Here is an 11,423-nt window from a genome sequence, read left to right on the forward strand (position 1 = left end):
TACCACTTACACTCAGTAGATCAGCCAAATATATATTTAAAGAATATTGATTCTAACAAATGGCCTGATTCAAATCTCAAATTACTAGCTGTGTAAAATTAGCCCTCTCTGTACCTAAGTATCTTCATTTTTAAAATGAAGGTAGTAATCATTCCTTCACAGGATTGTTGTGGGAAAGAGATGAGTGTTTAGAACAATAAAGCTTAGAATGGTGCCCTGCACAAAGTGGGTAGCCAAGAATGTTAGCTCTTGTTATTACTAATATAACAATTGGGGAAGTGGAATCATGGGCACTTAATCCATTACTTGTGGGGCTGTAAATTTCTGCCAGCATTTTAGAAAGTCAACTGGCAATATATATTTAAAAATCGGGGGAAAAAATCGAAATACACTTACATGGGCTTTGAGGACAGGGAAGGGGGAATGAGGGAACTTTCTGGAATAACGGTAGTGTCCTATACCTTGAAAGAAGTTTGGGCTACACTAGTGTTTACATTTGTCAATACTCCTAATGTACACTTAAGATTTGAGCATCTTGGGGATGCTTGGGTGGCTCAGTTGGTTAAGTGTTTGACTCTTGATTTAGGCTCAGGTCATGATCTTGGGGTCATGAGGTCAAGCCCTGCACTGGGCTCCTCGCTGAGTGTGGAGCCTGCCTGGGATTCTCTCTCTACCTCTACTCCTGCTCTGCTTATTCTCTCAATCTCTCTCTCCCCCCAGTCCCCCAAAAAAGATTTGAGCATTTTCTTATATATAAGTTTTATATTTAAAAAACTATAAAAATGTAGGATTTTACTCAATGATATGCTCGCTGAAGTACTTAGGGGGATGCTTACTGGTGTCTGAAATTTACTTTGAAATGTATCAGAAAATAAATCAGTGTTATGGGTTAAATTATGTCCCACCAACATTTTTATCTTAAAGTCCTAACCATCAGGGGTACTCAGAAGTAACTTTGTTTGGAGACAGTCTTTACAGAGCTAATCAAGTTAAAATGAGGTCATTAGAATAGGCTGTGCTCCTAGGTACCTGAGTGGCTCAGTCGGTTGAGCGTCTGACTCTTGGTTTTGGCTCAGGTCATGATTTCAAGGTCCTGAGATTGAGCCCCGTCTTGGGCTCCATGCTCAGCAGGGAGTCAGCTTGGGACTCTTTCTCCTTCTCCCCCTTACCCCGCCCCTCTGCACTCTCTCTCTCTCTCAAATAAATAAATGAATCTTTAAAAAAAAAATGGGCCCCACTCCAATATAACCAATATCCTTATTAAAAAAGGAAATTTGGATGCAGAGACAAACACATCGAGGGAAGATGACATGAAGAGGCACAGAGAGAAGATGACCATCTATAACCAAGGAGAGAGATCTGGAAGAGATCCTTCCCTCAGAGAAACCGTCATGGCCCACACCTTGATTTTGGATCCCGAGCCTCCAGATCCGTGAGACGGTATGTTCCTATCTGTTGGAGGCAGCCAATGTGTGGTACTTGGTACAACGACCGTGGGAAACGAATGCAGCAGGATGGATGGATGGAGGGTTGGACAGATAGACGGGAATATAATAAAACAAATACAGTGAAATGTTAATGAGAGGAAGACTCCGGGAGCGAAGCACACAGATGTTCACTGTAAAATCCTTTCAACTGGGTCTTATGTTTGAAATTTTTTATGTGTGAGGAGGAAAAGAGCACATTACAAAAATGTTATCTTAGAAGTAAGAACAGTCAATTCCCTTACAAATAGTATTGTTCCTAGAAGTTCCATGACTAGGTAATCCCACAGAGAAGATCAAAGCGCTTCAGATACAACCGCCACCACAGTAACAGTGGCACGAGGACCACACGCACGCACGCACACACGCATGCACACACGTGCACATGCATGCACACACATGCACATGAACACATGCGTGCACATATACGCACACGTCCATGTGCACACATACCCACACATACACGTGCACGCACACGCACACACATGCATGCATGCACACACATACACATGCACGCATGCACGCACACACATGCTCACACATATGCGTGCACACATGCATGCACATATATGCACACATGTATGCACACACACACGTAAAACATGCACACATATGCATGCACACATACACCCCACATCCCTACATGTTGGCTTGGAAATTCTACATTGGACACTGTCTTCTATAAATATAAAACCACCAGCATCTAAGTACATATTTGCTTGTTTCACTATTGTTGGTAGTGACAAAAAACCAGGCAGTGGCCTGACTGCCCGTCCGTAGGGGAAAGGCTGACGGGGTGGGGGTGGGGTTTGTCTGTGGAATACTTCGGTGCTGCTATTTGAATGAGGTAAAGCTATCTTGCTTTCCCCCCACTCTTAGCCTCTGCCCTATACTGTGTTTCAACAAAACCTGTATTATAGAGAGTATTTTTGCTTTTATAATAAAGGCATTTTTTTTAAAATGAAAGAAGTCATCCCTCTGCTGAGACTCTTACCCTCCAGGCACCTGCCTGCACCCCAGCCATTTAGGAGAGGGAGGGTGAGCACCCAGGCCAGGCCGAGACGCTTCCCCTGAGGTCAGGTGGTTGAGGCAAGGGAGCACCCAACTTTTAACCCCGGGAAGGTAAGCTGAAGGGACGAAATGGGCTTGTTGGCTCTTCCCGCCACCTGACAACATGGACACCCAGCTGGGGTTCAGGTCAGGCGAAGAAGCTGGGATTTGCTCACTGAAAATCCATGTCTCAGGGGAGCAGTGGAACAAGGTGGGTTAGCAAGTAGGAAGATTCTAGAACCAGAATAGTCTGAGTCTGGAAATTCTGGTTGTCCCACTGCCTGTGAGGCTGGGCAGATGTCTTGTCCTATTTTGTCTTTCGTAAAATCACAATGATTTTACGTCCTGGGTTTGATGAATCAATGCAGTGGTGAATATAAAACACATACCACAGTGCCTCAGGTGTGACCCTGTCCTTATTATCCCTCTGTACCAGGCCACTCCTCGCAGGCGCTCAGCCGTGGGGACCACTGTCATCATGCCTGCAGTATTCCCCTAGTCTCTTCTGCAGACGGAAGGAGGCAGAAACCTGCTTCTGCCCACCTTGCTCTCTGCTCCACAAGCCCAGACCCTCCTTCTGTCTCCTCTTGTATTCTGCCTGCCGGCAGCGGAGAAATGCAGCCCTCAGACAGCTCGGATGGCAGCAAGCCAGGGAAGAACACACCACAACAGAGTCCTGGTGATAACTGGTCTCGATCCACTCATGCAAACGGCCTGTGTGTGCGCTCCGCCAACGAAGACGTCAGGATTTGGGGACCAAGGTTAGGTATGTGGTCCAGGGCTAGGTTCCAGCTGTGGTGTGTGTGTGTGTGTGTGTGTGTGTGTGTGTGAAAGAGAGAGAGAAACAGACAGAGACGGAAAGAGGGGAAGAAGGCTGGCTTGTTTCATACAAAGGCAGGGTGAAGAAGGAGGCAACATCGTGATGGTCAAAACGTTAATTAGGAAAGTCCTCAAGTGATAAGCCTCGTGTGCACGCAGGTCGGTCCCGGAGGTATTCAGACGAGCGTGCTCTGCTCTGACAAGTTGCAAGGCTAAGTCACCCACCTCCGCTGCATAGGCTGAGTCTGGTCCGAGGGGTGAGGCAGCAGGAGACACAGGGGTGGATCAGAAGATGGGGAACCCACGGCTCAGACAGATGTTCTGTGCCTCCCCTGCCCTATAGGACCAGCTTCTCCTAAGCCTCCGGGACGAAAAGCAAGCCTCCTGCCCCCAGAAACCGCCGGACGCCCCTTCCCAACTGCGGCAATGTCAGTGGCAAGTTTACTGCTGTGCCAAACTCTCCTCGATTGAAGCAGAACACGGGAAGTCACCCTTCTTCGCATAAAGCCCTCCTCACAGGGCTGTGGGCCATCTTTCCTGTCCTCCGTGACAAAGTCTCCATCTCAGGGGGTTCGTAGCAACTCTGCCCTCATCATGAGCCAGCCTCTGCCTTGTCCCCAGTCCCCCATCACCCTCCAATCCGACTAAAACTGCAGAGATGACAGAGGAGGGGACAGACGGCTTCTGCTGCAGGATCGGGGTCTGGGGGCTGCCTCCACTAGCAGGTGCTGGGAGCTCTGACTCTCCTGGCTTCCACATTGGCCTTGGTCTTTGATCTCAGTTGGCTTCCTGAACACTCTGTTGCTGGCCTGTCACCCACCTTTCTTTGACAGCCCTGTGTCCCATCGCCTATCACCCGCAGGTCTGTGTAATAGTCGCCGTGGCCCTGCTGGGTGGTCATTGGACATAATCCTCTTCTCGAATGTTGGCCAGCCTCTGTCGGCGTAGCCACTTCCCTCCCGTTACCTAAGGCTGGAAGCTGAACTTAGTCTGGCTTTCTCTCCCTTGACAAGATCGTGGCTCCGTCCCTATGCAGTTCAAGGCTGCTGCCCTGGGCTGGCCCTTCCCATTATGTCTATTGCATAACAAGCGCCTTTGTTCCTGGCTGAGTGTCGACATTACTCAAATGTGACAATGCTCCCTTTGTTCTCCTCCTCCCAGTGCATCAGCGTCAGCCGTTCCACACCACACCACCGTGAAAACCAAATCAGCGGGCGCCTGCTGGAAAATTGATGCGTGATGCCTGAGAAGCATCTCGCTCCGGATGCTAAAGGGATGGCCATTACCGGCACCTTCCCTTGGCTGTCTCAGAATTGCTGGAGGGCCCTGTCGCCTTGTCAGCTGCGCAAGTAATGAGCTGTTAAGCCTCCCTACCTCAGCCAATTGCACGGTCATCTCCAGACTCACTTAACTTTTTCTAGAGTTAGAGATTCCCAAGCAAGGCAGGAACGTCAAGAGGTCATCGAGCCCATTCTCTCCAGCCTCCAGGCTAACAAGACCACCTGCCCACTGTCTAATAAAAAAGCGCATCCGTTATCCCTTCAACCCTCAGAAGCCCCCCAGGGAAGGAGGTATTCCATTCCCATTTTACAGGTGAAAACAATGAGGCTTGGCAGGAATACAAGGCTAGTAAGTGGTGGCACCAGCCAGGAACCCACCCTGAGGGTTTGTTTCACTCACCAGACTGGCCCTGCAGACTTAGAGAAACACGTGCAAGGTCATCTTCCCCTCCCCTGCTTCTCAGATCCCCCTGACAGAGTGGAATAGGATTTGAAAGGGGAGCCTTTGCCCCAAAGGCAAGCAGAGTCCCAGGTCTTATCTCTGTGGAGCAGCGTTCCTTTGTAGAGGGAGGGTGGCAGGGGATGGGGCGGCAAGCGGGCATGACTGAGTCCAGCTAGCAGCCAATCCCAAAACTTCAGGGAGAGCATGGTCTCTGTAAGCCAGGGCTTTTCTCTCATCATCCCCGTACAGGGGGGAGGGGAGTAGGGGAAGGAGAATAGAGGCCCATGTGAAATGCAGGCTCACAGGTCTCCAGGCCAAGGGGCAGCCACCCTACTGAGGTCGTCCAGACAGAGAGGTGGCCAGAGTGTGAAGCCTAGAATCACAGGCGGACAACTTCCGGGCTCCCCTGCTGAAGTTGCTGCCTGTCCCCAAGTCTGTATCCCTCCTTTGCCTGCCTCTGTCTGTAAGGTGAATCTCCCTGACTTTGGGGAGCAGATCTCCCCCTCTGAGCTGGAGGACAGGGGATAATCTCCCTCACTTTGATTCCCAGCCCTAGAGGGTAGCTTGTGCAAAACAGAAACTTACTTCTCATGGCTCTGGAAGCCACAGGCCCATGACCATGGTGTCAGTCTGGTCAGGTTCCGGTGTGAGCTCCCTTCTGGGTTGCAGACGGCTGACTTCTCGTGTCCTCACATGGCAGAAAGAGAGGGGAATCAAGCTCTCTGTGATTCTTATAAAGGCACTGATCCTATTTATGAGGGCCTCACCCCGTGACCTCATCTCATCTAATTACCTCCCAAAGCCCCGCTTCCTCACATCTCACTGGGTGACAGAGTTTCAACAAGTACATTGGGGGAGGACACAAATGCTCAATCCATCACGGGCTGGAAGGTTTTTCCTTCCCTTTCTTGTTTTTTGTGAGCCACAAAAGCTGCTCTCATAGCTAGGCATTCATTGCATGTAGAGAAGGAAGCCCATCTGGAAAACTCCTGGCCTTTCCAGACAGCCCCTGCTCCCCACACCTGCCAGGTGCGGCTCAGCCCGAGGCTAGGGAAAAGCAAGAAACCAAGTCAGCCAGAGCTCCCAACACTTGAGTAAGGGAAGGCAGAGGTGGCGGAGGGGTGAAGACTGGGTAGGACGAGGGAGTGGAGAGAGGACAAAGTCAAGAGAGAGGAAGTGAGGACAGGGGGGTGGAAGAGAGAAAAGGGAAGAAAAATAAAGCAAGGAAGCAATGGAGTAGGGCAAAGAGATGATACCAAGTGCTCCTCGCTATGGAGACCCCGTTGGTTTCAGGACCAGATTGTGGGAGATTCTGGCCCGCTGCTCCATGGTTTTCCTGCAGGGAATCCACCCTGAGCAGCAGAGAACAGAATGTTCTAATAGTGACGCTAATACTAATAAGTAAAACGGCTGATGTGGAGGGGGAAATTAGGGCTGAGAGAGAAGCCATTCCACGGCCCGTTTGATTTCAACTGGTGTCTAGCAGAGGGGATGTTCAGTGCCTTACAACAAGTGCTTCTGAGCCAGAAAAGAAAACCGTTGGGCATCTCAGGGGCCTTTGACCCCGTCGTTTTACAGGTAAGGCTCAGAGACACTAAGTGATTTGTTTTCAACAGCTCTCAGCAAGCAAGGAGCGGAGTCTGACCCAGGGAAGTCCGGACTTCCGATGTGAGAGGTGGCTTCCCAGGCCTGAGAGTCAGGGGCTCCCAGGCGGGACAGCCCTGAGTTCCAGCCCCAGCTCTGCCCTCTGCCCAGCAGGAGACACTGCTTGTCGAGTCTCCTCTCTGGCAAGGTTCTGAGAACTGTGGCGATGGGGACACAGAACCGTTTTTCCCTTGAGTGCAGCCCGATCCAGTGGCAGCTTCCCCTCGCAGTGCTGGAGGGGCCCGGAGAGCGAGGGCCGTATTAGCTCACGAGCCCAGCGAGGTCCGCGAACCTGGCTCTCACTGCGAGGGAATGTTTTACAAAGTGCTGCATCCCGCACAACAAGGACTTGACATCCATGCTCACGTCGTGTGGACGCGGGATGGTGTTTCCCACCTCACTGCAGGCCCACGATGCCCCGTCCTCCCCACTGGGGACCCCGCTGCACAACCCGCGCCATCCTGTAAGGCAGCCCCTCGCTATCGTGGCTGCTTGCATTTCTGTTCCTTCATGGGAAACAGAACGTAAACTTCCGTTCCCTGACTGCTCACACCCGAGTACAGAACATGTCCATGGTGGCAGAGAGGACCCCTGGACGCCGATGGCCTCCGGTCCACTTCTGCAATGTTGCTGTTATTGTCTGTATGCTTGTCTGTTTCTGCGGATTCTTCCAAATTGCTGTGAGCTCAGCTGTTGGCGGTCCGCAGTTCCCCGGACGTGGGGAACAGCATCACTCCATGTCCCCAGCTGGCTGCGGAGGACCCTGCAGGCTGAGGGGAGGCCTCCTGTGCCCGCAGAGCGGGTGCTGGACCTCCTTCCAGGGCGGCAGATGAGACAACAGAGGTGACTTCCCGCTGCCTTCCCTGGGCTCACTGCATCTCTTTCCTCTCCATCATCCCCGACTTTCTCTGTCACTCTCCGGAGTCCCTGGGGACCACAGGTTAAGTACCTTCAAGGTCTCCTCGGGCTCCAAGGTCCTGCTGAGTGGAGCTGAGCACTGGGGATTTATGGCTAAATTCCCAATCGGCTCATTTCCTCTTCCCCCCTTCCTCATTTCCCCCCTCCTTACCATGACCTCAATTTCCAATCTAATATATGTGCTAACAATAAGGTAGCAACCGTAGCCACCTGCAAATTGGAACCTGAAAAGTCCAGACTCCTGTTTCCCCGCAGCTGTGGGCCTCTCCTAGAAAGAGGAGAGGAGGCACAGGAAGGAAGAAAGCACTACCTCCTGCTTCCCCAGCGAGTGCTGTTTATTTTGCCACTCAAGTGAAAGGAGACAGACCCCGCAGAAGACGATACCCACCAATTTCCTGAACCATAGAGAATGCTCCTCCGTCTTTGTTGCTTCGGTTTCTTGGTCGCAAATAAAGCTCTTCTATTAGCTCAGATGTCTCCTGCATGCATTCACTGATTCATTCACTCACTCGTTTTTCTGAGCCAGAGCTGCACCTAGGAATCACTCGGGGAGTTTTTGCAAAGCGCACCAAGGCGAATGAGAGGCTAGGGAACTGAATCTGGGTTAGTAAAGGATGGGGACGGAGGGACACGGAGAGTGGAGGGGGTGTTGGGCTCCTGTGTTTTGCAAAACATCCCTGGGCTATTCTGCTGCTCCATCTTGGGTAGGAAGCCCTGCATTCATCCGTTCCCTCATCATTCCTTCCTTTATTCATTCAACAAACAGTCCTTGAATGCCAAGGACTGTGTTAGGCAATGGGGAGACAATGGAGCTCATACAGAGAAAATTATTTCAGATAATTCTAGTACTGTGGCTTAGGGTGAAAGAATTCTATGGAAGCATGAGTTGGGGAGGATACGGGCTCTCACTTAGCCTTGTTTGGGGTGGGGGGGTCAACAAAACTGCCCTACAGATGGACACAGTGACAGCGCCCAAGCTAGCCAGCAAATTACCTCCAGTATCCTTCACCAGGCAGTGATCAGGGCAGAGATGGGCAGGACTGACCCAGGGCAGAATTCAAAGGACACAGGTCTCAGCACTGTCCCAAAGAGGAAAGAAGTCCACCATAGCCCCTCAAGTTGGTCCGACCACAAACTAAAACTTACAATGGCCTTGCCCCTTAACAACATGGAATCTGATGGGAAACAAGGTACTCTGTGCCCGTGGAGACGCCATCGTGGCTGGGGGATGGCCATGGGAAGGCCAGGGGAAGAGACTTCTCATCTTCTTTCACTATTTTTACTCCTTTGTCAACATTTTTGTCCATGTTTTTGTCAACATTTCTGAGCATCTCCCACGAGTCAGGCACTCTGTCAGACACTGGGGACCCAGTCCCAACTTTTGGTGAGCGCACGGTCTGGGGCAGGGTACACACTCGGTCTCAGTTTCTTTATCCATAACGGAGGGAAATCTCTGACATCTGAAAGGCTCTAACGCCACTTACTTCTATGACATTTGGATGAGGGGGTGGGATTGGAAACACGTTCTTTGCCTCCTAAGCTGATTTTTCTCATGGCTGGTGAATAATGGATATACTTCTGTGGCATTAGGAGGCCGGCCCAACTGTCATCCACTCCTGGAAATCAAAGTAAATCCCAATCACATGTCTACACCCAGGAGTTGAGCTCTGATGAGGGGTGTGCTTGCTGCGGAGTCTGGGCTAGGCATGTGGCGAGACCCCGGCCCGTTCCCTCTTACCCCTCAGGGTTCCCTGTCTCCAGTCTGCCCCACCTCAAAAGCAATGCTATGCAAGAAATTCTATTTATTCAGGCATTGCCCATGCATTTCTACTTAGAGAGTTATTTATTTGTCGATGTGGTTGTGGTTGTTCCAAGCCCCAAGTCCAGCCAGCGTGCTTTTGCCCAACAGCCCTTAGAGATGGGCCCTGTTCAAGAAAGTCTCACCAGGCCAGTGCTCCTTACAGTAGGAAAAGGGCCTTCCAACGTTGAGGGAGAAGTTTAGAAGGGCTCATGTTCTCTTCTGCCTGGAATCAATTCCCTTCTGTTTTGTCCTACACTTTGAAAACTGCGAAAGGAAGGCTATGCTATACGTAAGGGAAGGCGGGAATTCAGCAATTCAGAAACAACAGGGTTCAAATCCTGACTATTTTATTATTAAGCCGAGCCATGTGAAGTTCATACTTGTCCACATTATACCTACAGAGGCAGGAATTTCATGTATTTCACCCCATGAATAGCCTTAATCTCTTTAGGTCTCAGTTTGTTCATCTGTGAAATGGGGGCCAGGCTACTTACCTAGCAGGATTGTTGCGAAGCTAAAGGAGATGGGTAGTAACGTGCCCACACGGTGCCCGAACGTACTCCTTTCATGTGAAACCTGAAACCCGGCATCTACTAAGTGCTGGGCCACTGGCCCCCAAACCTCAGCAGTCATTATGGTAATAAGCTGCTTGACCATTGGTCACCCTTCCTTGCCTGAGCCTGGCCCCTGCAGGGCCCCTGTCACATCCTTGTGCGGTGAAGGACTGGGGTCACACAGACCCAGAGTAGGTCTGAGCTCCTCCCTTTTCCATCGGTGAGGCCGCAGCAAGTCGGGCCTTCTAAGACCCTCCCCCCCAATGCTGTCCCTCTGATGAAAGGGAGGTGGGGTGCCATTCTTCCTCCAAAGCTTGTTTGGAAAATTAAATGATTGCATTTACAAAGTGCCTGGCCAGAGTAGGTTCTAAATAAATGGCCTAAGGTCTTGAGGGACACAGGGTGGGGACACCAAAGGGATCAGGAGAGGAGTCAGGGGGTCAGGGAAGTGGGAGAACTGGAAGCTGGGCTGAACCCAGAAGTTTCCCTACCCATGCTCTGTGACATCACCTTGGAGAGAGGTTTCTGCTCGCTAGAAACCTGAGGGAAGGAGCCCCTCCCACTGGAAATTGTCCTGAGAAAAGAGTGAGAGTGAGAAACAATTACCGTTGCCATCGGCAAGCAGATGCCAGATGCAGCTAAGACCCAGTGCCTTAATTGGGGATTAGAGGCTGAACTGTACCGACGCATTGCCTCCGTGGCTTTGTTAATAGCTGGAAAATTCTCCACGCAGGTGCAGTGACCTTTTGTGATGTGACCCAGAGGCTGGCTGGGCTCCAAGGAGCATGCTGCCCCCAGCCAGACACTGCGGTGACCTCCCCACCTGCCTCTGTCTTGCCCAGCACAACACAAGCTTGCGCTTCCCCTTCCCCCCTCCTGTGGCGCCCACACGGCGGGACAGAGAAGGTAGACAGAGCTACCAAGGACCTGTGTCTGGCAATCCTGGTGTCCCCAGATTTCTCTCCTTCCCGTGGTCTGAACTCCCATCATTAGATTTAACAAAACCACTTTAAAACTCAAAACGTAAAGGTTCTCTTTAAACTGACCCATCCGCCGGGTTTCCCATGATCCAGGTGTAAAGTCTCATCTTGTTTGATTCCCTAATGATCCTGTCGGTGGGAAGGACAGGAGACGCTCTTCATATGTCCAGAGGCAGAACCAGGGCCCGGAGGCTGGGCAGCCCCAGAATCGAGACCCGGTCCAGGTCTTCTGACACTCAGTCCTCCCCACCAGCGTCGTGCGCATGAGTTCCAGGTGGACCCGAGGGCTGAAAGCCTTGGACACCCGTTGTGTTGGGGGGTGGGGAGCAGGTGCTGCCGACCAGGAGAGGCGTGAAGGACACTGTGCTTTTCTCTACTCGGCCTTGCTCGTGGTCCACAAGCCATCATAATCGAAGGATGTTTAGGCCAGAAGATGTAGGAGAAGGAAGTA

Source organism: Ailuropoda melanoleuca, chromosome 8, assembly GCF_002007445.2.
Source record: "Ailuropoda melanoleuca isolate Jingjing chromosome 8, ASM200744v2, whole genome shotgun sequence".
Lineage (NCBI taxonomy): Eukaryota > Metazoa > Chordata > Mammalia > Carnivora > Ursidae > Ailuropoda > Ailuropoda melanoleuca.